General features: G+C 40.0%; 1 protein-coding gene and 1 long non-coding RNA gene across 3 annotated transcripts in view; one reads left to right on the top strand and one right to left on the bottom strand.

Moving 5' to 3' along the window:
* Window positions 1-6,166: 6,166 nt before the first annotated feature.
* Window positions 6,167-22,067, bottom strand: part of LOC111820309 (uncharacterized) — a 17,336-nt gene continuing 1,435 nt past the window's right edge. The window contains exons 2-4 of one of the 2 annotated variants that reach the window (XR_002823874.1): window positions 19,805-19,853; window positions 15,416-15,565; window positions 6,167-7,055 (exon numbers count right to left, since the gene is read on the bottom strand). This is a non-coding gene — a long non-coding RNA (uncharacterized LOC111820309). The remainder of the gene's footprint in view (window positions 7,056-15,415; window positions 15,566-19,804; window positions 19,854-22,067) is intronic. The other variant, XR_002823869.1, reaches the window with a different exon arrangement.
* Window positions 21,344-22,067, top strand: part of L3MBTL3 (L3MBTL histone methyl-lysine binding protein 3) — a 123,392-nt gene continuing 122,668 nt past the window's right edge. The window contains exon 1 of the mRNA XM_023730215.1: window positions 21,344-21,489. The gene's annotated coding sequence lies outside the window, so the exon portion shown is untranslated. The remainder of the gene's footprint in view (window positions 21,490-22,067) is intronic.

Raw genomic sequence — 22,067 nt, 5'->3', positions numbered from 1 at the left:
AAGTAACAGGAATAGAAACCATTGTTACTAGAGAGAAGAGTGCTCTTGGAGAGTTGCAGTGAGTTAATATATGTGAATTCTGCAGTAGCAAGTGTGGTAGACCAGATGTGTTGTCAGGAAAATGAGTTTTGAAAGATTGCCTCTGCCTGGTCAACAGTCTGTGATTTGCTGTACATAGGTAAGTACACAAAAAAGAAAAACAAGAAACTATTGTCATTTAGTCAATTGCGCATCATGGCAACCCACGTATATCAGAGTAGAACTGTGCTCCATAGGGTTTTAAATAGGTGATTTTTCAGAAGTGGATTGCCAGGCCTTTCTTCCAAGGCACCTTTGGGTGGACTCAAATCTCCAACCTTTCAGTTAGCAACCAAGTGTGTTAACTGTTTGCGTCACCCAGGGACTCAAGGTAGGTAGGTAGGTAGGCAGGAATGAAAGGGCTTGAACATAACTTTTTAGAATGAGTAAAGTGACTGGGGAGTCTGCGGAGGTAAAATACTTCTATGGTGAATAAAGAGGCATTTAGACGTCCCATGAAGAGCTAATGCATGTTACTTGGTGAGAATATCTACTTCCAGTACCTCCCTACATGCATGTGACATAGGAATTTGTATTCTGGATGTTAATACACCAAAGGCAGGGATCAGAAATTCCAGAGTCACTTGTTTTTAGTGGACCACAGTGACCTTGCCTGGCAGAAGCACAGTATTTGTGGGCAGGCACCACGTCAGGACATGTATTTGATCAATTAAGAAGGCCTCTCTTTCATCTTTGGATGACACCACTGGGGGCCACCCCCAAGATGGCTCTAGACACTGCCAAGTGCTATGCATATGGGCATTGGTCGGCTTCCCTTGGATTGTATTCTCCGCTCTAACCAAGGCTAAAAGATTGCAAAGTTTTTGCATTGGGGTATCTCTGGTGATGAGCTCATATTGTCCTGTATGGATAAGTATGGATGTGTGGGTGTTTGGACTCCCGTCTCTTATTACTGATTGATAGCAAAACAGAACTCCTCTCATCGGATGCAAGCAGCAGTTTTCAAGTTTGCCTGCACTATTCACAGCCTTTGAATGTGGTGCTGAGCCCCTTTAATTTAGTGTACTGCCAAGGTGCCTTTAATTGTTGGCAATTCTTTTTCCCTCACTGGGGAGTTAGCCTTGGCTGGAATGAGCTGCCCTGATGAAGAGAAACAGGTCAGCTGCATTGGAATCCTCTTTGGGATCAGATGGTATTCACTAAGATATTAGAAAGTTAATTTAGATCAGAGATGTCAAGCTATAAGCTTAGGGTCTACGATCAGCCCACAGGCATATTTTGTTTGGCCAACATACTGTTTGGCTGCATACAAAGATTGCATTGTCTTTAAAGAATTTTTTGTTCAATTAGTTGCCTATTTTTAAAAATTGGGAAAGGTCTCATGAAAATCCAGATTTCCATTTTTTCTTGTAAAATGAACGATGTGACAACTCTGTGCACATTTCCAATGGCAGCACCAGATTCAGGGCTGCTAAGGAGAGGCCAGAGCAGGTGCCCTCTTGACAGAGGCCTGCACTCTCCAGCTCACTAGGGCCCCCACTGGTTATTATTATCTCCTGACATGGCTGCTGGCTGTCAGTTTCCATTTATTAGCACACTTGAAATTTTGTTTTCTGGTGGTAAAGTCAAGAGGAATGAGAGATATTTCCTACACCAATACCTCCACCATAAGCAGGAATATGAAAGATATACAGAGGACTATGGATTTCTTTTTCTTAGCCTGCCTCACTCATTGATGTTACCTGCTGGGGACAACTGAGCAACTGAATTTATACTCCTGTTTTAGGGGCAGGTAGGCCAAGATTAGGGTCAATGGGATAATTCTCACCTTCAATGCAAGAAGCCTGGGTTTGAGTCCCAGCCAATACACCTCATATGCAGCCACCATCCAACTATCAATGGAGGCTTGCATGTTGCTATGATGCTGAACAGGTTTCATCAGAGCTTCCAGACTAACACAGACTAGGAAGAAAGTCATAGAGAATTCTGAAAATCAGCCAATGAAAACCCTATGGATCATAATGATCTGATCCACAACCCGTCATAGGTATGGCACTGGATTGGGCAGCATTTTGTTCGTTATGCATGGTGTTGCCATTAATCAGGGGCCTACTCTAGGGCAGCTAACAATGATAATAACAAACAAGATTGTTAGTTTATGGAAAAGGGAAGCCCTTCTATGTGCTCAGCACTTAACGTTCTTGTGTGGGTTTAGCGCTTGAGAATAGGAATATGATTGTTGGGGGTAGAAAAATCAACGTTACTCAGACTGTTGGATGTTCTTAATCATTTACAGTCACATATAACTTTCTGATTTTCCTCCCTGTGTATTATCAAATTGTGGTGTGATTTACTGCCCGTCCCGCTTATTCTCTAGGCCAGAACTGTGTTACTTTGCTAACTAGCAGCTTGTGTGGAGCCTAACCAATGACTCTAGGCTAGGTATCCTTATGAGCCATGGTTCCAAAATCATCTCAGTACTTACCAACAAGCCACTCTGCAGCTATGCATCCTTTATAAATCTACATTGTTACCCTACTGTCCTTGGTCCAACTTTCAAATTTCTTAAGCTCTTTAAAATCCTTTTTAAATTTATTTATTTTGGAATGACTGACACATTTCCTTGGCTCATGTTTGAAAGTAAAAACAGTATATAGTAAAATATCTTTCTCCTACACCTGTCCCCCAATTACCCAGTGTTCTTCACTGGAGGCAAACAATATTAAACAGTTTCTAATATATTACTCCAGGAATAGTTTATGCCAATTGTTCCCAAAATCTTATCTGTGGATCCCTGGTGGTTCCCCTACATACCTGTAGGTAGTTTGTGAGATCAAAACTATGTTCATATAGTACTAAGACATCATTTGCCATTTTCACTGTGTTGGCATCTATACTTAGGACACAAAAGCAGTGGTGGATGAACTTGCTGGCACCTTGGCAGTAATCATTATATTCTTCACTACCATGCAATCACAAACAAAAACACATTTCACTTAAAAGAATGTCCTTGATGAAGCAGTAAAAACTAATAATTGTATTAAATCTTGACTCAACTACGTGTCTTTTGAATATTCTGTCTGAAACAGTGGGGAGTACACATAAAACACTTCTGTTGCATACCCAAGAACTATGTTTGTCTTGAGATAAAACCCTTGTGTGATTGTTTGAGCTGCAAACTCAACTAGCTGCTTTGTTCATGGATCACCATTTTTACTTGAAAAAATGACAAACTATGGTTATTCACACTTGAATATCTGGTAAACATTTTCTTGAAAATAAAATGAGCCTGCTACATCAAGACAAACAAATAACAATATGAGACGCAAATGATAACATTGAAGCTTATAAGTAAGAACTAGATTTTTGGAAAACTTGTATCCACCACTGTGAGCTTGACAGCTTCCCAGCACCTAATGGCATTTACGATGAAATTGGTGGTGATATTTAAAAAATATATTTTTTGACATTGTAGAATGAAACGGGTTAACATCTGGAATATCTGCATAGCTCAATGGACCAACGTTTTCCAAATGACCAATACATGATCTTATAAAATCATGCATGGTAAAAAATCCATTCAAAATGGAAGACAGACCAATGGACTTTAACAATAGGAAATGCTCATTGGTAGGGCTGCAGATTTCACACTGTAACCAACCTTTAAGAAACTACTAGTTGTCAAATATTGATGTAATATCAAAGAAGAATATCCACAACTATCTGAAAAGGATTTTAAAATATTCCTTTCCAAACTTACATCTGTGTGAGGCCATATTTTCTTCATGTACTTCAACCAGAACATATCATAACATTGAATGCAGAAGGAGATATGAGAATCCAGATGTTTTTTATTAAGGCAGACATTCAAGAAATTTGCAATAATATAAAAATATGCCACTAATAAACTTGTTTAGTTTTGGAAAACCTAGTTATTTTCATAAAAATATGTTACTTATGTTAACATGTAATGGGTTTATTATTATCATTTTAAAATAAATACTCAAAATTCTTTTCAGCTTTAATTTATGTGGGTTATATATAACAATATTTACTATATAACAAAAGTTCTTTGGAATCCTCAATAATTTTTAAGAGTATAAAGGGGTTGTGTGACCAAAAAATAAAAATAAATACAAGAACCACTTGTTTATGTACATACAAATTATGTATTTCATATATATACACATTTGTATACACATACCCATTGCGGTTGAGTGGATTCCAACTCATAGTGACCCTACAGAACAGGGCAGAAGTGCCCCATAGGGTTTCCAAGGCTGAAATCCTTATGGAAGCAGATTGCCACATCTTTCCCCTGCAGAACAGCTGGTGGGTTCGAACTGTCAGCCTTTTGGTCAGCAGCCGAGCGCCTAACCACGGTGTCACCAGGGCTCCTTCACATACATATACATACATACATATACCAAAAACAAAAAACCAAACCCGTTGCCATGAGTCAATTCTAACTCATAGCGACCCTATAGGACAGAGTAGACCTTTTGGTTAGCAGCTGTAGCACTTAACCACTACGCCACCAGGGTTTCCAACAGTTATATGCACATACATATACAGTTGACACTGATGTAGCCTATTTTCTGCATACATATATATATATATATATGTACCTACATATACACACACATGCATATATGTATATATCTGACACTGATGTAGCCTATTTTATAAAGCCTATTTTTATATTTTTGTGCAATAGATCTCTTTTAAAAATGAGCTTATAGCTTTTGTAACGTATATCAAAATTACACACGCACTAAATATTTCACCTGGTGTATATATACAGAAAATATATTGTTATTGGCTGCTGTTGAGTTGACTCCAATTCATAGTGATCTTATGTACAACAGAAACAAATGTTGCCCAGTCGTGCATCATTCTAACAACCGCCAGTATATCTGAGTCTATTGTGGCCATTGTGCCAATCCATCTCACTGAAGGTCTCCCTCATCCTGGTTTGCCTCTACTTCACCAAACATGATGCCCTCCTCTAGTGACTGATCCCTTTTTAGGATGTGCTCAAAGCAAGAGAGTTGGACAATGTTTTTTTTTTTTTGTTTGTTTGTTTTACTGTACTTCAGGTGAAGGCTTACAGAACAAATAGTTTCTCATGAAACAGAACTACATGTTGTTTTATGACATTGGTTAACAACCCCACAACATATCAACCCTCTAACTTCTCAACCTTTTTTTTTTTTTTGGTGAAAATACACATAGCCAAAGATACACCATTTCAAAAGTTTGTACATACACAGTTCAGTGACTGACTACGCTCTTCCAATTGTGCTGTTATTCTCACTTAAGATGAAGGCTTACAGAACAAAATAGTTTCTCATTTAACAGTTACTACACATGTTGCCCTATGACAATGGTTAACAATCTCACAACACATCAACAATATCCTTACTCAACCTTGGGCTCCCTATCACCAGCTTCCTTATCCCCTTCTGCTTTCTGGCCCTTGTCACTGGACTCCTGTACCTCGTTAGTCTCATTTGGTTTTACAGGGCTATCCACTCCCAGGCTGAACAGTGAACCTCGGAGGTAACCTCACCACCGAGCTAAAAGGGTGTGTGGGGGCCATACTCTCGGGGTTTCTCCAGTCTCCTTTAGGCCAGTAAATCTGGTCTTTTTTTTTGTGGGTTAGAATTATGCTCTACATCCTTCTCCAGCTCTGTCCAGAACCCTCTGTTGTGATCCTGGTCAGAGCAGTCCGTGGTGGTAGCAGGGCACCATCTAGCTGTACTGGACTCAGTCCAGTGGAGGCCTTGGTAGCTGTGGACAATTAGTCCTTTGAGTTGGACAATCTTTTGTTCTGATCCATAATGTTTTCATTGGCTAATTTTTGGAAATAGATCACCACGCCTTTCTTCCTAGTCTGTTTTAGTCTGGAAGCTCTGCTGAAACCTGTCCACCATGGGTAATAGTGCTGGTATTTGAAATACTGATGACATAGCTTCCCACATCATAGCAACATGCAAGCCACCACAGTATAACAAACTGACAGAGAGATGGTATAGTGTGTATATAGGCTACATATAGAATAGGTATATATATATGTAGTATACAGTACATATAGTGTGTATATATATTCATATATATTCTCTACATATACATACACATATTCTTTACGTATTCTTTTCTTATACAAGCATACTACACTAATTAATCGTACACCTTGCTTTCTTAACATCATGTCTTAGGAATTGTTTCATATCAATACATACACAGCTTCCTTTTTATAACTACATTATCTCCTTGTGAGAATGTACTGCAGTTTTCTAAACCAGTCTCATGATGATGATTTTTTTTAAGTTATTTTGTTCTTACAGGCAATGCTCCAGTGAATAACCCTGTACCCATGTCATATCACACATCTGTAGGAATGTCTGTATAACAGAAGTAAAAATACTTGGTGAAAGATGAGTGCATTTGTAATTTGATATATATTCTAAAACCTATAAGCTCATTTTTTTAAACAGAATCTATTGCAGCTTTCTAAAAATAGGCTACATCAATGTCAAGTGTAACTGTGGTCAGATGAATGCAGTAGGATGGAGTGGTGAGTGTGCACATACCCATGCACACACAGTTTAACATGTTTGGTAGCAAAACTGACTTTACAAAAAAAAAAAAATTTAAGAAAGCTGCAGAATCTATTGCAATATATAAGATGTATTGTTGACTGTCAATAAATGACCTATATCACAAATGTAATTTAGGAGAAGTCATAAGTTTTTGGCATTTGTCTGGTATGTGGTTGAAACAATCTGGCAACTTTTGCTAGAGGCCCTGAAGCACCTAGTGCTAATTGTACCGTGAACACAAGGTCCTGGCGTTTGCAAATTCCAAATGCACGGTGGTCAGAGGAAGGGATGGTGCTCATTACAGAGGTGAGATTTCAAAGCCAGGTGTGGAGATGGGTTCCAGGCAAAGTCTGCTGCAGACAGGCAAGACACATTTTCGTTTGGAAGCTGCAGGTAGGTATATAGACATGGCTGAGAAGGTGACATAATGAGGAATCTCTGTGATTATGGGAAGAACTTTTTCTTAATTTTATAAACATTTTCAAATAATTAAAAGAAATGAAAGTCCTTAGCTACCCCCTTTTCACCCCCAGACTATAATTTTTTATTTATTTATTGATCTTTTGCTCTTTAAAGCGTCTCACACTCCCCAATTCTATTTTCACATATCAATGTAGATATCACACCCTCCAGAAAACCTCATATGATTCCCTAACATTCAACAAAATTCTTTTCTTTCATATTTCCACAGGACTTTGTACTTCCTCTACCGTAGCATAAATCATGATCATTATATGGTCTGTTTACTGACAATATCCCTACTACTTTCTAAATCCTAAGACGAGTGGTGATACATGTCTTCTTCAGTGCTTTATTCTCAGAATTTAGTACCTGGCATATAGTAGGAGCTCAATAAATATTTGGCTGGAATATGGGCTCTGGGTAAATGGATATTTTAATTTAAAAAAATCCCAAATCTCCTAGTAAATAATTCAAAAGTCATTATTTTCATGTAATTTATTTACTGTTTCATATAAAATTTCTAGCAATACAAATAAACAAAGTATTTCTGGTGTGGATATACTATGATTTGTTAAGAGTCTAGAATGCTATTTTTTCCTCTATTTCCTCTCCCTTACCTGATAACCCTCAATGACGTCTTGGGCCTAAGAGAAAAAAATGAATTCTCCAAGGAAAAATAGGATAAATTTACATAAGGAAAGTAGCAGGCAATAAACTGGTATAATATATACATAGTAGCTCAGTGAAAAAATGCTTTAGATGATACTATTAAGTATGAGATTATTTGTCTATATTTTGAACAAAATTTATTTTCCTTGGTTTCTATACTGCCTGCCTAAGGCCAACCAAAGAAAACAGAATCCCAAGATGTGAGGAAACTTATCATCATCCTTTAATTATGAAAAAGCTTACGGTGTTTCCACTTACCACGAGCAAGGACAAAGTGAAGAGAATTCACTAAAGAATAGAGGGCATGGAAAAGCTCTTCCCTCATGCTCCCTGATACCTCTTTACTCTTACTCCTTAAGGCAAATCCTATTCATGTCCTTTTGTTATCTTGGGCAGATTATATAACCTCTCTAAACCTTAGTTTCTTCATTTATAAAATGGATATAATAATAGAAGCTACCTGTGGTCGGCAGAATTCAAAGATAGCTCCCAAGATTCCTACTCCCTGCTGTACAAGTCCTGTATAAACTCTTCTCTTCCAGAGTGGGAGACGCTTATGATGGAATTTTACTCATGTGATTAGGTTATGTCACATGACAAAGGTGAAACTATTCTGCAGGTGTAATTAAGGTCCCTAAACATTTGACTTTGAGTTAATCAAAAGGGAGAGTATTCCAGGTGGGCCTGACCTAATCAGATGAGCCCTTTAAAAGAGGCAGATTAAAAAAGAGAGATTTCAAGTGAGAGAAATTCTCCTGCTGGCCTTAAAGAAGTCAGCTGCCATGCTGTGAGAGGCCTATGGCCAAAGTCATGTGGCAAGAAATTCAAGGGCCTCTAGCAGCTGAGCGCAGCCCCAGGTGGCAGCCAGCAAGAAAAGAGGACTTCAGTCCCATAACTCACAAGAAACTGAGTTCTGCTAACAACCATGTAAGTTTGGAAGAGGGCTGCAAATCTAAGATGAGATCTTTGTTGTTTGGTGCCGTTGAGTCAGTTCCAACTCATACTGACCCTATGTATAACAGAACGAAACACTGCTCCATCCTGTGCCATCCTCACAATTGTTGCTATGTTTGAGCCCATTGTTGCAGCCACTGTGTCAATCCATCTCGATAAGGGTCTTCCTCTTTTTTGCTGATCCTCTACCAAGTATGATGTCCTTCTCTAGGGACTGGTCCCTCCTGATAACATGTCCAAAGTATGTGAGATGAAGTCTTACCATCCTCACTTCTAAGGAACATTCTGGCTGTACTTCTTCTAAGATAGATTTGTTCGTTCTTCTGGTAGTCCACAGTATATTCAATATTGTTCGCCAACACCATTATTCAAAGGCATCAACTCTTCTTCAGCCTTCCTCATTCATTCTCCAGCTTTCGCATGCATATAAGGCAACTGAAAATACCATGGCTTAGGTCAGGCACACCTTAGTCCTCAAAGTGACACCTCTACTTTTTAACACTTTAAAGAGGTCTTTTGCAGAAGATTTGCCCAATGCAACACAGAGTTTGCATTGTGGATCCAAGTAAAATGAAATCCTTGACAACTTCAATCTTTTCTCCATTTATCATGTTACTTATAGGTCCAGTTGTTAGGATTTTTGTTTTCTTTATGTTAAGGTGTAATCCATACTGAAGGCTGTGATCTTTGATCTTCATCAGTAAGTGCTTCAAGTCCTCTTCACTTTCTGCAAGCAAGGCTGTGTTATCTGCATATTGCAGGTTGTTAATGAGTCTTCTCCAATCCTGATGCCGCATTCTTCTTCATAGAGTCCAGCTTCTTGGATTATTTGCTCAGTATCAGATTGACTAAGAATGGTGAAAGGATACAACCCTGACACACACCTTTCCTGATTTTAAACCACATAGTATCCCCTTGTTCTGACCTTAGCCGGGGGCCAGCACCTTGGTTAGAGTCTTGTGAGACCCTTAGCAAAGACCCAGCTTAGCCATGCCTGGACCCCTGACCCATGGAAACTGTGAGACAAAAAAAAAGTATGTTGTTTTAAGCCACTACATTTGTGGTAATCTACTACATAACAGTAGAAAACAAATATACTACATTACCAGGGAGAGTTTTAGGTTACAAGCAATTGATTTGGGCTAACATTAAATAAAAAGAAAAATTTATTTGAACAAAATTTGGTATGTCACAGAATTAAAGGAAAAGCTAAATAATCAGGACTCTGGGATAATACGGAAGTCCCTGGGTGGTCTAAACAGCGTGCTCAGCTACTAACTGAAAGGTTGGGGGTTCGCATCCAACCCAGAGGTGTCTCAAAAGAAAGGCCTTGGTGATCTACTTCCAAAAAATCAGCCATTAAAAACTCTATGGAGTACAGTTTTACTCTGACACACATGGTGTCACAACAAGTCAGAGTCGACTAGATGGTAACTGGTTTTCAACTGGGGATATGTAACCAGGGATACTTTGAGGGATAACAGGGAATTTTGGGTATGTACTTTGAAGTATCCTACCCACACCCACCCATCGTACCCCTGTCACTAGCTTGGGGAATTGTGTTCTCCTGACAAAGTTTAATTGGCCTCATTTAGGTCATCAACCCATTCCTTGATATGAGGAAGATTTAGAATTGATGAACACCCAAGACTACTTGGAATGAGGAAGGGGAGTTCCCTAAAGGGAAAGTGTGTTGCTGTTATCGAAAGAAGAGGAAAGGGATTTGGGGCAGGCACACACAAAAGAAATCCACATTGCTACCTCAGGTTTGGTAAGAAGACATGAGGTAATACATGTAAAGTGCTTTATACAGTTCTTAGCATACAGTAAGCACTCAGTAAACTTGAGCCTTAATTATTAACATCAGGGGCCTAGGTCTTGTAGCCTTGTCTATACAGTCCAACAAAGAACTTTACTCTCAAAGATGAAAAGAGAGAAGTCCCATAATGATGAAGGAAAAGTAGTTTTCCTAACACTTAAGAAGGCAGGCTTAAGTGTCTGTTGCTACCTAGATGATTTATAATGAGGAAGGTTATCAGAGGTTAGGAATAATAGATTCCTAAGTGCTACTTTTGCTTCTTAATTACCTTGTACTCAAAACCAAACCAGCTTTGAGAGAGACTCATCTAAACTCCAGTGGGTCAGGGAGGGAAGCCAGCCTGTTGAAGTCTACATGTCTTCACACAAAACTCTTAAGGTTTGGCTCACAGATCTCACTGAAAATATGCTGGACATTTAAATCGGCTTTAAATTTGTACTTTTAGAAAGTTAATTCAGATAGGAGATGACAGCTGTATTTACTAAGGATCATAAATAGAATTCCTAATAGTGAGTACCTGCTATTGAGAGGTATAGCTGTGTTTGTGAGGGGGGCTTTCCTTTGCTCTTTTTGTTGGAGGATGCCACTGGTCAGTACAACCATTCTGAGAAAGGCCTGTCTTTGGGTCATTTCCAGACAAGAACATAGTTTATGGCTGAAATGAATTTTCATTCCATTCTGTTCTAATCCACAAGTATTTATTGAGCTCCCATTATGTGCAATGAACTGTACTAAGTGCTACGATAGATACAAAAATGAAGAGATAAGACAGAGCTCCTGACCTTAGGGTACTTTATTATCTTAAAAGAGAGGCAAACATTTACAAGGACTAGACATGATACAGAACAGGATGTGACAAGCGCTAAAATGTATACAGAGACAGAAGAAATCTTTAAATTTCATGTGTGGTTACCTGGAGTTTTTCATAGCAGAGATAGAATTTGAGCCCTTCTCAATTAGATGCCTCTCTAGGGCAGGGAGAATTTTACTTGTTTCTGTATTCCCAAGTGCCTACCACAGTTGCTGGTACTTAATATATGTAACTAAAGATGACATATTTTGATAGGTCAAGAAGGGGCAGAGAAAGGGCATTTCAAGCTGAGGAAACAGCATGAACTAAAGATGGGTGACAATGCACTGTGCTTGCTTGGTATGGCTTACTCATCGGTTTGGGGGGTATGCCAGCTGAAGACGGAAAGATCCATGTATTCCAGTGTTTGAATGGCACTAAGTACCATACCAAGGAGACACATTTTTTCTAAAGGCATGGGGAGCCATTTAGAGATCTGGGGCAGGAGAATAACTTTACCAATTGTATATTCCAGAAGGATAATTGCAGTGGCAAGGAATGTAGTTAGAAAGCTAGGGTAGTAATTCTGGCAGGAAGCAAAGTATGGCCTTGGCAAAGAGAATAGTTAGAAGTAGGAGAGGGGAGTGGTGGAGAAATTTATAGAGGAACAATCAATAGGGTCTGGTCACCAATTGGATGTGAGTGGTAGGAAGAGGAAATTGTTAAAATCAGTGCCAGAGAGCATGGTGACATTATACACTGAGATGAAGAATGCCGATAGAGGAAAAAAACAGGTAAAAACAATAAGTACCACTTACTGAGCACTTACATCTTAGGTACTTCATATACAGTATTTCATTTAATGGTGGCGTAACAATTAAGCATTTGACTGCTAATCGAAAGTTTGGCAGTTAGAATCCACCCAGCAGCTCCACAGGACAAAGACCTGGCTATCTGCTTCCATAAAGATTACAGCCAAGAAAACCCTATGGGGCAGTTCTACTCTGTCACACGGGGTCGCTATGAGTTGGAATCAATTTGATGGCACCCAACAACAAGATCTCATGTAATCTTGATAACGGCCCAGTAACCTGGGGAATACTGCACATGGGAGGAAACTCAGCTAAGGTAGATTAAGTTACTGTCTAATATCTAATTAAATGATAGAATTGGGACTCCAACCCAGGTGAAACTTCAAAGTTCAAGCTTTTAAACACCACATTATTCCATTGTCTTTAAACATAGAGAATACTCACATGGATGTATCCCTCAAGAAACTGGAAATATAAGTCTAAAGCTCAGTAGGTTAAAAAATATAGTCTAGAAGTTCTTTAGACAAAGATAAGTTCAAGCTAAGTTGAGGGAGAACATGAGTCCACTCAGGAGAGAATGTATACAAAGAAGAGAAAGCCAGAACTTAACTCGGGAAGCACATATATTTATCAGGTTGAAAGAGGAAGAGGGGCTGGTGAAGAAAGAACCAAGTGGTCTGAGGGACTAGAGGACAGCCAGAACAGTGAATTGACAAAGTGAGTGTATGAGAAGGTAGTTTCAAGGAAAGGATTAGTCAAAAGTATCAAATGCTTCCAAAAATCTTAAATAGGAAGTGGACTGTGGCTGCTAGATTTGACATTTAGGAAGTTACTGGAGAATCTACAGAGAAGAAAGCAAGTAGAGCAGTGTCTATAGATTGAAGAATGAATAAGTTGTAGGGGAATGAGGAAAGTGGACATAAACTACTTTTTCAAGAAGTTTGCAGCAAAGAAAAGGAGAAATTATGGTATAGTATTTGAAGGAATATAGAATTGAAGAACGGTTTTCTTTTTTTAGGACTAGGGAGACATGAGTTTTTTTTTTTTTTTGGCTGTGAGGTAAAAGCCAGTGGAAAATAACAAACTGAAAAATATTGGAAGAATGAGGAAAATTCATGGAGGAATACAGATAAAGGGTGTGTTCAAGAGCACATTTACAAGGGTTAGTCTGGGGAAGAAGGAAGGATATTCTTTCCCCAAAGTAGGATGAGAAGAGAGAAAGATTTGAAAGTCAAAGGGAAGAGCAGGAGTTTGCACTGGGATAAAGTCAACCTGTGGAGGCTGAGGGAACCTTGAGTGGAGTCTGGCCTTGAGACTAGTCAACAGCTGGTGTGGGCTACAGAACAGGGGGCCAACTAGGTTTAAATTAATGGATTGTCTGGCTTTATTGAGGGCCCCTCTGAGTTAGGATTATTTTAATTTGTAGTGAAGCCAGTCAGCTGAAATAGTAACCAAAATTCAGAATCTCTTTTCTGTCTAACACATTTTCAGACTTCCCTGAAACCCCACAGAGGCACCTGATTGGATTCGGGTATTTCCCAGATCTCCTTAGCCCATTTATGGGCCTTTAAATTAGATTACTCTTGTCCAATTTTAGAGCCCTGGTGGTGCGGTGGTTAAGAGCTCGAATGCTAACCAAAAGATCAGCAGTTTGAGTCCACCAGCCGCTCCTTGGAAACCCTGTTGGGGCAGTTCTACTCTGTCCTATAGGGTTGCTATGAGTCAGAATCGACTCGACGGCAGTGGGTTTGGTTTGACTGATTCCAGCAGCAGCGGGTTTTATGTTGATTTTGGCTGCTAATCAAAAGGCTGTCAGTTCGAATCCACTAGCCATTCCTTGGGAACGCTGTGGGGTAGTCCTATAGGGTTGCTATGAGTTGGAATAGACTCAACAACAACAGGTTTCATCTTTCAGTTTTTTTATGCTGATTTTTACCGGTTTCATTCTTCACTATTGACAAATTCTAAGGGCACAATACAGAAAACCCTGACAAAATGACATGATTCCAACTCATAGCTACCCTATAGAACAGAGTAGAACTGCTCCACAGGGTTTCCAAGGAGCGCCTAGTGGATTCAAACTGCTGACTTTTTGGTTAGCAGCCATAGCTCTTAACCACTATGCCACCAGGGTTTACAAACTGACACTAGAAAAGAACTACTTTCTCTAAGAACTTTTCATAGAAAGAGATTGGGAAATTACTGAGATATAGAAAAGATTCTTTCAAAATGGAATTTCAAAATTTTATTTTTTAAAGACTTCAAACCCATTAAGAAACCTCAGTTTAAAAAAACCTTTCTATTGATTCTAGTTTCTGAAATAGAACCAAGTGCAAGGCAAAGCTAGTATAATTTAGTTTAACAGATTGTCTTCTCATACACCAACACTCCAATCGGCATTCTACGTGAACACAGTAATGTTCCAGTTTTTTTTATATATACAGTTAAATTTACTATATTTATGTGACAAATTCAATTCCAGATATAGGTATTAGTGATTGGAACCATGCTTCAGTTACCTCCCCTATGAAAGATAACGTAGGAATGTTATAACAAATATTTAGTTAAAAAACTGAAAGGGGCTTTGAAAATGTAAAAGTGTAATATAAATGCTAAATAAAGATAATATATTCTGAACAGCAGGCTTCTTTGAAATAGGTCCTATGAATTCTATTAGCACTCTCTGTTTACATGCTTTTAGGAACTTTTAGGAGGATGTTGCCCATGAGATTGTGTGTGACATGACACCTATGGCCTAGTAACCAGCTGGTGAAGGGGTAAGTAAAAGAGCTGATGTAATAACTCTCATAATAAAAAAACTTCTTTAAGTCATTCAATAAACAGCAATAAATTATTGCACGCTTAATATGTGCAGCTATCGCTTTTGGTGCTAGGAACACTGCAGAGAACAAAACAGGCATAAGTCCCTACTCAGAACCCAGCATTTATTTATCACTTACCATGGGCCAAGGATTACTCTTGCATTAACTCACTGAACCCTCCTAACAACCCCATGAGCCAGGTAGAGTTAGCAACCTCATTATTCAGATGTAGAAACCGAGGCAAGAGAAGTCCATCCAGTAACTTGCATAAAACCACACAATAGTAAGCGGTGAAACTGGGATTTGAACTTCCGCTGTCTGGCCAATATGTTCCAATAATGAGTAAAAAATGATTGGGTACTGGATTCACTAAATTAACTGCCTAACTTGATCTTCTTTAATTTCAAAAGGCCAAAGAGAACAAGTTATACACACTTGCTTACCTGGGTCTTTTGTTTATCTTTGGAGATACCACGCACTTAATTTTCCACAAGGGACGGGAAGTTTATCGTAGGGATAGGCGAGTGAAGACAGGAAGTCAAGCTATGCAGGTTTCTTCATGGTAACCATACAGTGGCCAGGCCTCTGAATGACTAGAATGACATTTGGGAATAGGGGGTCATGCAGAGTCCAGTGCAGCTCTGGCACCTGACAAATACCTTTATCTTTTGCTCCTCCTGCTAGCTAACTTCTGTTCTTCTCCACCTATGGTTTCTACTTATGCATGGTTTCTAATGCCTCATGGCTAATGTAGCCTTAAGGCACCTGCGTTCTATCTTTTTCTCTCTGTGAATCTTTAAATTTTTGCAATGCCTACTTAGGAGCCCTGGTGGTACAACAGTTAAGCACTTGGTTGCTAACCAAAAGGTTGGTGGTTCGAACCCACCCAGCAGCTCTGTGGGAGAAAGACCTGGTGATCTGCTTCCATAAAGATTACAGCCAAGAAAAACTATAGGACAGTCCTACTCTGTCACATGGGGTCTCTATGAGGCAGAATATACTCGGCGGCAGCCAATAACAATAGCAGCCAAATGACTTTATCTCTGGTATCTTCAGTTTACATGGTGAAGCCTGGGAATGTGACTGGTCTATTTCATTGCATTCATTCACATGGGGAAACACTCCAAGTTGATTCATAGGCCCCTCCCTGCCACTTGATTCAGTCCTCGAATTAAATGCCCACTCCTGGACAATCAGCTGTGGGTGGAGGCCGGGTCAAAGGGAAGGGATGGCTTAGAACCAAGTCTAAGGCTCTAGGAGGGAAAGGTATTGGCAGAGATATGTTCTGAAGTTTGGCTTGTCTCCTCTAATATTCTCCAGTCCCTGGAGGACATCATGTTTGGTAAAGAAAGAGAGGAACACTCTCAACAAAATGGACTGACACAGTGGCTGCAACAGTGGGCTCAAACATAGCAATGACTGTGAAGATGGCGCAGGACTGGGCATTGTTTCGTTCTGTTGTGCATAGATAGGGTCACTATGAGTTGGAACCAACTTGACAGCACCTAACAACAACAATAATGTTTCTTGATTTAGGTTTTAAATGAGTAGGCATGTTATGGAAAATTAATATAAATTGTCTTTTGCTTTTTTAGAAGTCAGTGTATAGTCCCATATTATCCCACTCCTTTGAATATTTCTGTAATAAATATTTCAGTCTTTATTTGATAACTTCTTTGTACCTAAATGGAGCCCTGATGGCACAGTGGTTAAGAGCTCAGCTGCTAACCAAAAGGTCAGCAGTTCAAATCCACCAGCCACTCCTTGGAAATCCTTTAGGGCTGTTCTACTCTGTTCTACAGGGTCGCTATGAGTTAGAATCAATTGGACGGTGATGAGTTTGGCTTTTGGTTTTTTACCTAAATGAAATGATAATAAATATGCACATCTATCCAGAGCCTCTTTATATATTTAATTTCCTTGAGATGTTTAGAATGTGATACACATTATAAGTCTTTCCTTACCTGTTGAGTAATTACCCTTTTCCTTTCACCCTCAGCATTTCAATTACATTTCACTATCACAAGCTCTGTGCTAAGAATGTCTGCAGATGTGTCACAGGAAAGATAATCAGGATTCAAATTAGAGTACTCATATGAACATTTTGGTGTTATCTAGAACACTAACAGGAAAATCAGACTCAGCTCTTACAAATATCAATAATAAGAATCTTGGTCAAATCAATAGTAACGTCATTTTTATACTTAGAAAATCACGGAGTACACAATTAGGTAGGTTAAAAAAATCAATAATTTGACTTATACTTAAAAAGTAAGATAATACGTTTAAAGGATGATTTCAAGTATTGCTCATTTAGAAAATTTCTATGGATAGACTCAATTTTACCTTAAGACTTGTGACCAATAGCACACATTGCAACATGGGGGACTGGGTTAGCAAAGCAGTTTGTGGCTATGAAACAGATCAAAACCAACCAGCCATTAGGGAATAGAACCCATGACCTTCATCTCATTAGTATCAGGCTTAAACCAGCTAAATGAGCTCTTCATTGATAACATCCTTATACCTAGCAGATGAATAGGATTTTACTCCTTACTTAAAACTCCTTCCTTGGTTCTATGTTATTTGTACTAAATTGTGACAGTGTTCCTCTTAATGGATGGGGGGGGGAGGGGCATGATGTTCAAAGAGACCTTAGAAATCAATTATTCTGTTTTCTTTGTCTTATGGCAAGAGAACTGAGGCCCTAACATGTGAGGTGACCTGCCTAATGGTTCCCAGTGGGTGGTGGCAGAACTAGATTAGAACGCAAATCTCTTGGACTTCACTCCTGGGCACTTTCAATTTATGAGGAGCTGGCTCATGGAGGAGGACCTCCATGAATTGTTCCAGTTTAGGGGTGATACTGGAGGGCAAGTAGGAGGAGTGTGTCCTAGGAAAGCAGGACAGGCTTAGTACTAGGAAAAGAAAATGTAGGTTTCTAAGTTAAAGTTAATGCAGAGTGGAGGTTTCAGGATGGAGTACAGTGACAGACTCTGAATGATCTTTGTCTGGGGGTGGGGGTGGTATTGAGGACCAGCCTCAAAAAGTCTCTGAAGAGTGTAATGATTTGTTTAAAACACTTTCCATGTAAAATGATCTTAGCTTCAGAACATATACATATATATATATATATAGCCATTGAGTAGATTTCAACTCATGGCAACCCCATGTGTGTGACAGTAGCAAGAATAGAACTGTGCTCTATAGGATTTTCAATGGGTGATTTTTTTTCGGAAGTAGATCTCCAGGCCTTTCTTCCAAAGTACCTCTGGATGGACTTATACCTCCAAGTTTAAGGTTAGCAGCTAAATGGTGCACCCACAGACTCTTCAGAATATATAGGTGTGGAGTTATCTGAAATAATTTTGGGAAGAATAAGTTTGGGTATAAAGAAAAATAAAGGAGTGAGTTAATAACATTATTTGGGATGTCAGGGAAATTATAGACCATCTGATCCTGCGTCTGAAGGATAGATTTGGCATGTAGTGTGGTAGAGTAGGACAGTGTAGGTTGGTGAGTGGGGAGAGCAGTGGAGAATGATGAAATCATGTGATGCTGGAAATAAGGAATTCATCATGAATTATTAAACAGTGACTGAATGGTGGAAGGGTGAAGGAAAATCAAAGAAGCTTCTACTAGTGTATTAGCATTTAAGGAACAGGTGGAAAGGGTCTTGTAAACACTATCTGTTTATATGAAGAATAAAACAATGTTATCTACATTCTAATACTGCATTCTGCCTCTCTCTCAGATGGTGGCACCAAAGGGTTCTTCGCAGAAAATGTGGTAGCAGTCTTTAGTCTTTAAAATGACTATTCTTACTGGTAAGTGCCTTCAAAATCTCTATTATCCTGTACGACAACATCTTGGAAACAACTGAGATGAAATCTTTGAGGTTTTACTGATGATATCTGGAGGGAAAGAAAATGAGTTGTGGAGAGAGAACCTCAACTCATGTTTATTTTTATTAGTGAAACTTAACCTCACAGTTCCCAGGGGGCCCTGCTCTCCACAGCCTTGGGCCTTTCCTAAGGTCTTCTAGGATTGGACCACCTTCCTAGGCACCTTCTGGGAGGCAGAGTGGGCCCATAAATCCTGGACATTTGTCCTTCAAGAATCAGCTTAGCTATCACATTTTCTGGAAAGCCTTTCCTTACTACCATGGGTATTCCTTGATTGTTCTTGCCTTACATACATACCCTTACTATGAGCAGTTCTACTGTGTCATATGGGGTTGCTATCAGTCCAAAATCGACTCAACGGCACCTAACAAGAATGACAATTCTGACATTTAGGAGTCCCTGGGTGGTGCAAACAGTTAAGTGCTTAACTACTAGCTGAAAGGCTGGCAGTTCAAATCCACCCAGAGGTGTCTCAGAAAACTGTCCTGGTGATCTGCTTCTGAAAGGCCTTGAAAACCTCATGCAGCAGTTCTACTCTGCATGCACGGCATCTCCCTGAGTCAAAATTGACTCGATGACACCCAACAACATCAATAACTATAACATTTACCTTCCTGAAATGCAATGGCCGTTTTATTAGACTATCTCTTTCTCTGGACTAAGTTCCTTGTGACCAGGCTCATGATTTGATCATCTGTTTAACCCCAACACCTTGTAGACTGCTAAGCACATGATAGGCCTTCAATGTATGTTTACAGAACGTTGAACCAGTATCTCTGAAAACATACATACAACAGAAATATCATCTTGAAATTATCTAGTGAGAATAAATCTAAAACAGGTTTTCAGAAAGAGGAATCTAAAATCAATTTTAGTTTATTTGGGAGCAGGGTCTTAGATTTGCACATACTTCAGAGCCTTTCTTACCTTCTCTTGTAGTCTGCCATTGGTCATTTCACTGCTCATTATTCAAGAGCTAGGGAGAAAGGGAGAGAAGCTGAAATTCAAATCAGTTAATTAGGCTGTTTGGGAGCAGTTCTGAAATAGGTTGGACGTGGTAGGTGAAATCAATGGTTACTGGAGGTTAGGGAGTATCGATAGTTCTCACTAACCCAGCCTTCTCCACTTCACACCCACTAAACCAAGGGCTACCCAACATATGCGGCATATTTTGTAAGTTCATTTTAGCTTCATAGGGCTCGTCCCTTTGTTCCAAGTACATGGCAAGTCATATGTCTTGATTTTTGGTTTGGAGAACTCAGTCACTATACCAACAGAAGAAACAGTCAGTGGTCGGCTTCTCCAGCTTAATTTCATGGTCCTAAGGAAAGAATTTAACAGTTTGTTTTCTGAAACCGGTTCAAGGAACATTCCTTAAGTGAAAAAATCCAATCAAGAATAATATTACTTACATTTTGGAGAAGCGTTTTTAATACAGAATTTCCATCTGTGATATATTTAAATTCTATGCCTAGGGCAGCAATTTCAGAAAAGGGCCTCCTTTACCCTTATTAGATGCACAACTAATAATCTACTCTGGGAATGGGGACTTCTCCTTACCCCCCAACCCCAGGAAAATGTAAGACTTGCCTGTGCCATTCCTGAGACCAACCTACTTTTGTTTTTTCCTCACACAACAAACTGTTATTGACATTAAAATGTTTATCACAACTTCAATCACTTGAAATATTTTATAAGTACTTGTATCTCATAGGAGAATGACTGAGCAGTCAAAAGGAGGCCTGCAGTCAGTAAGTGGAAAGCTGTCAATACCAAAATACAATACTCCCTTGATCTAATTTTGATTTGTTAACAAAGACAGGTTTTGATTATTTACGATGGCTCAGCCATCTTGACTGAATACATTAAGAGGGTACTCTTCCACCTGCTTATTGCCAATGTAGTTTCACACCAATTTCTGGGTTGATCTGTGAATCTCAACATGTATCACAACAGAGGCCCAACATATTTAAACTGTCAGTAAAGATCTTACACAGAAGAAGAGGAAAAAAACGCGCAAGTTTTATATCCACACTTTCTCATGCATTCTTCGAGTCCTAAAAGAGGGGGAGGTTCCGCTGCGTTAAAGCTTAAAACTTTATTTCTTTATATCTCATGGACTGTAGCATGGATTTAGCCTTAGCAGGGTTTGTGTAAGACTAAGGCCCACTCTTTAATGGCTGAATGCATACATTCCCCAGCACATGGTGGATTAGCTGCTCTGCGAATGGCCTTAAAAAGAAGTAAAGTGGGAAATAGACAAAGAAATCTAATAACCTTTGCAGTCTTTCATATTTGTTTTGCCTGTTCTTGAGCCGGCTTTAAGTCGGTGACAAGGATATTGAAAAGATGCACCTGAAACAGTATCTGCCGGCAGCTGCATTTGCCAAGAGGCTTTATTGCTGCTTTCCAGCGGCGAAGGCGCAGCAGCAGTAACAGGGAAGCCAGCGCGAGCCTCCCCGGCGGCGGCGGCAGCGGCGGCAGCACCGGCACCAGCGCAGTTTCCCCTCTCCCCAGCCCTGACTCTACGCGCACATGCGCACTGCGCCCGCAGCCCTGGACCATTTGTCAGGACTACTCGTGAGACGGAGAAAAAAAAGAAAAATTTGGGGGTAAGAAGCGGTTGATCTGATCTAATCTCTAATTAATCTGAAACTGTGTACATGCAAAAGCCATTCATTTATTTTTCTGGGGGAGGATGAAAGTTAAGAGCCCTACAGAGGGAAGGAAGCGCACCCTCCTCTTGTGAAACAGATCAGGGGAGGGGAAAGGACAGAAGGGGTTTCTCCCCCACTTCTCTCCGCCTCTGGGAAAGAGGCGAAAACTTAATCCCAGGAAAAAAAGTGGGCAAGTGACTCTGAAATGGCTGGAGGGGGAGTCTCTGGGCATCTCACTCTGAAGTAGTGAGTGTGAGTGTGAAAGAGGAACAAAAGAGAGAGAAAAGAGAAAGGAAAAAATGGGGGGAGGAGAGACTTGTATTTTTTTCTTTGCGCGCACACGGAGAAGGGTGTGGGGGGCTGTGCGGAAGGGAGCCGGGCGAGGCGGCCGCGTCGGGCTCTCGCCCGCGCGCAGGCAGCGGGATGCGTGTGGGCCCCCTCCCCCGCGCCCCCCGAGAGCTTGTCACTTTGGTCTCTTTCATGACACCGGGCGCGGGGTGGGGGAGCGCGGCGGCGCCGGGCTCCGGGTGCGT

This window comes from Trichechus manatus, unplaced genomic scaffold, assembly GCF_000243295.1.
Source record: "Trichechus manatus latirostris isolate Lorelei unplaced genomic scaffold, TriManLat1.0 scaffold00002, whole genome shotgun sequence".
In the NCBI taxonomy this organism is placed as follows: domain Eukaryota; kingdom Metazoa; phylum Chordata; class Mammalia; order Sirenia; family Trichechidae; genus Trichechus; species Trichechus manatus.
The sequence above is the reverse complement of the archived record's forward strand: the minus strand, read 5'-3'. Positions and strand labels throughout refer to the sequence as shown.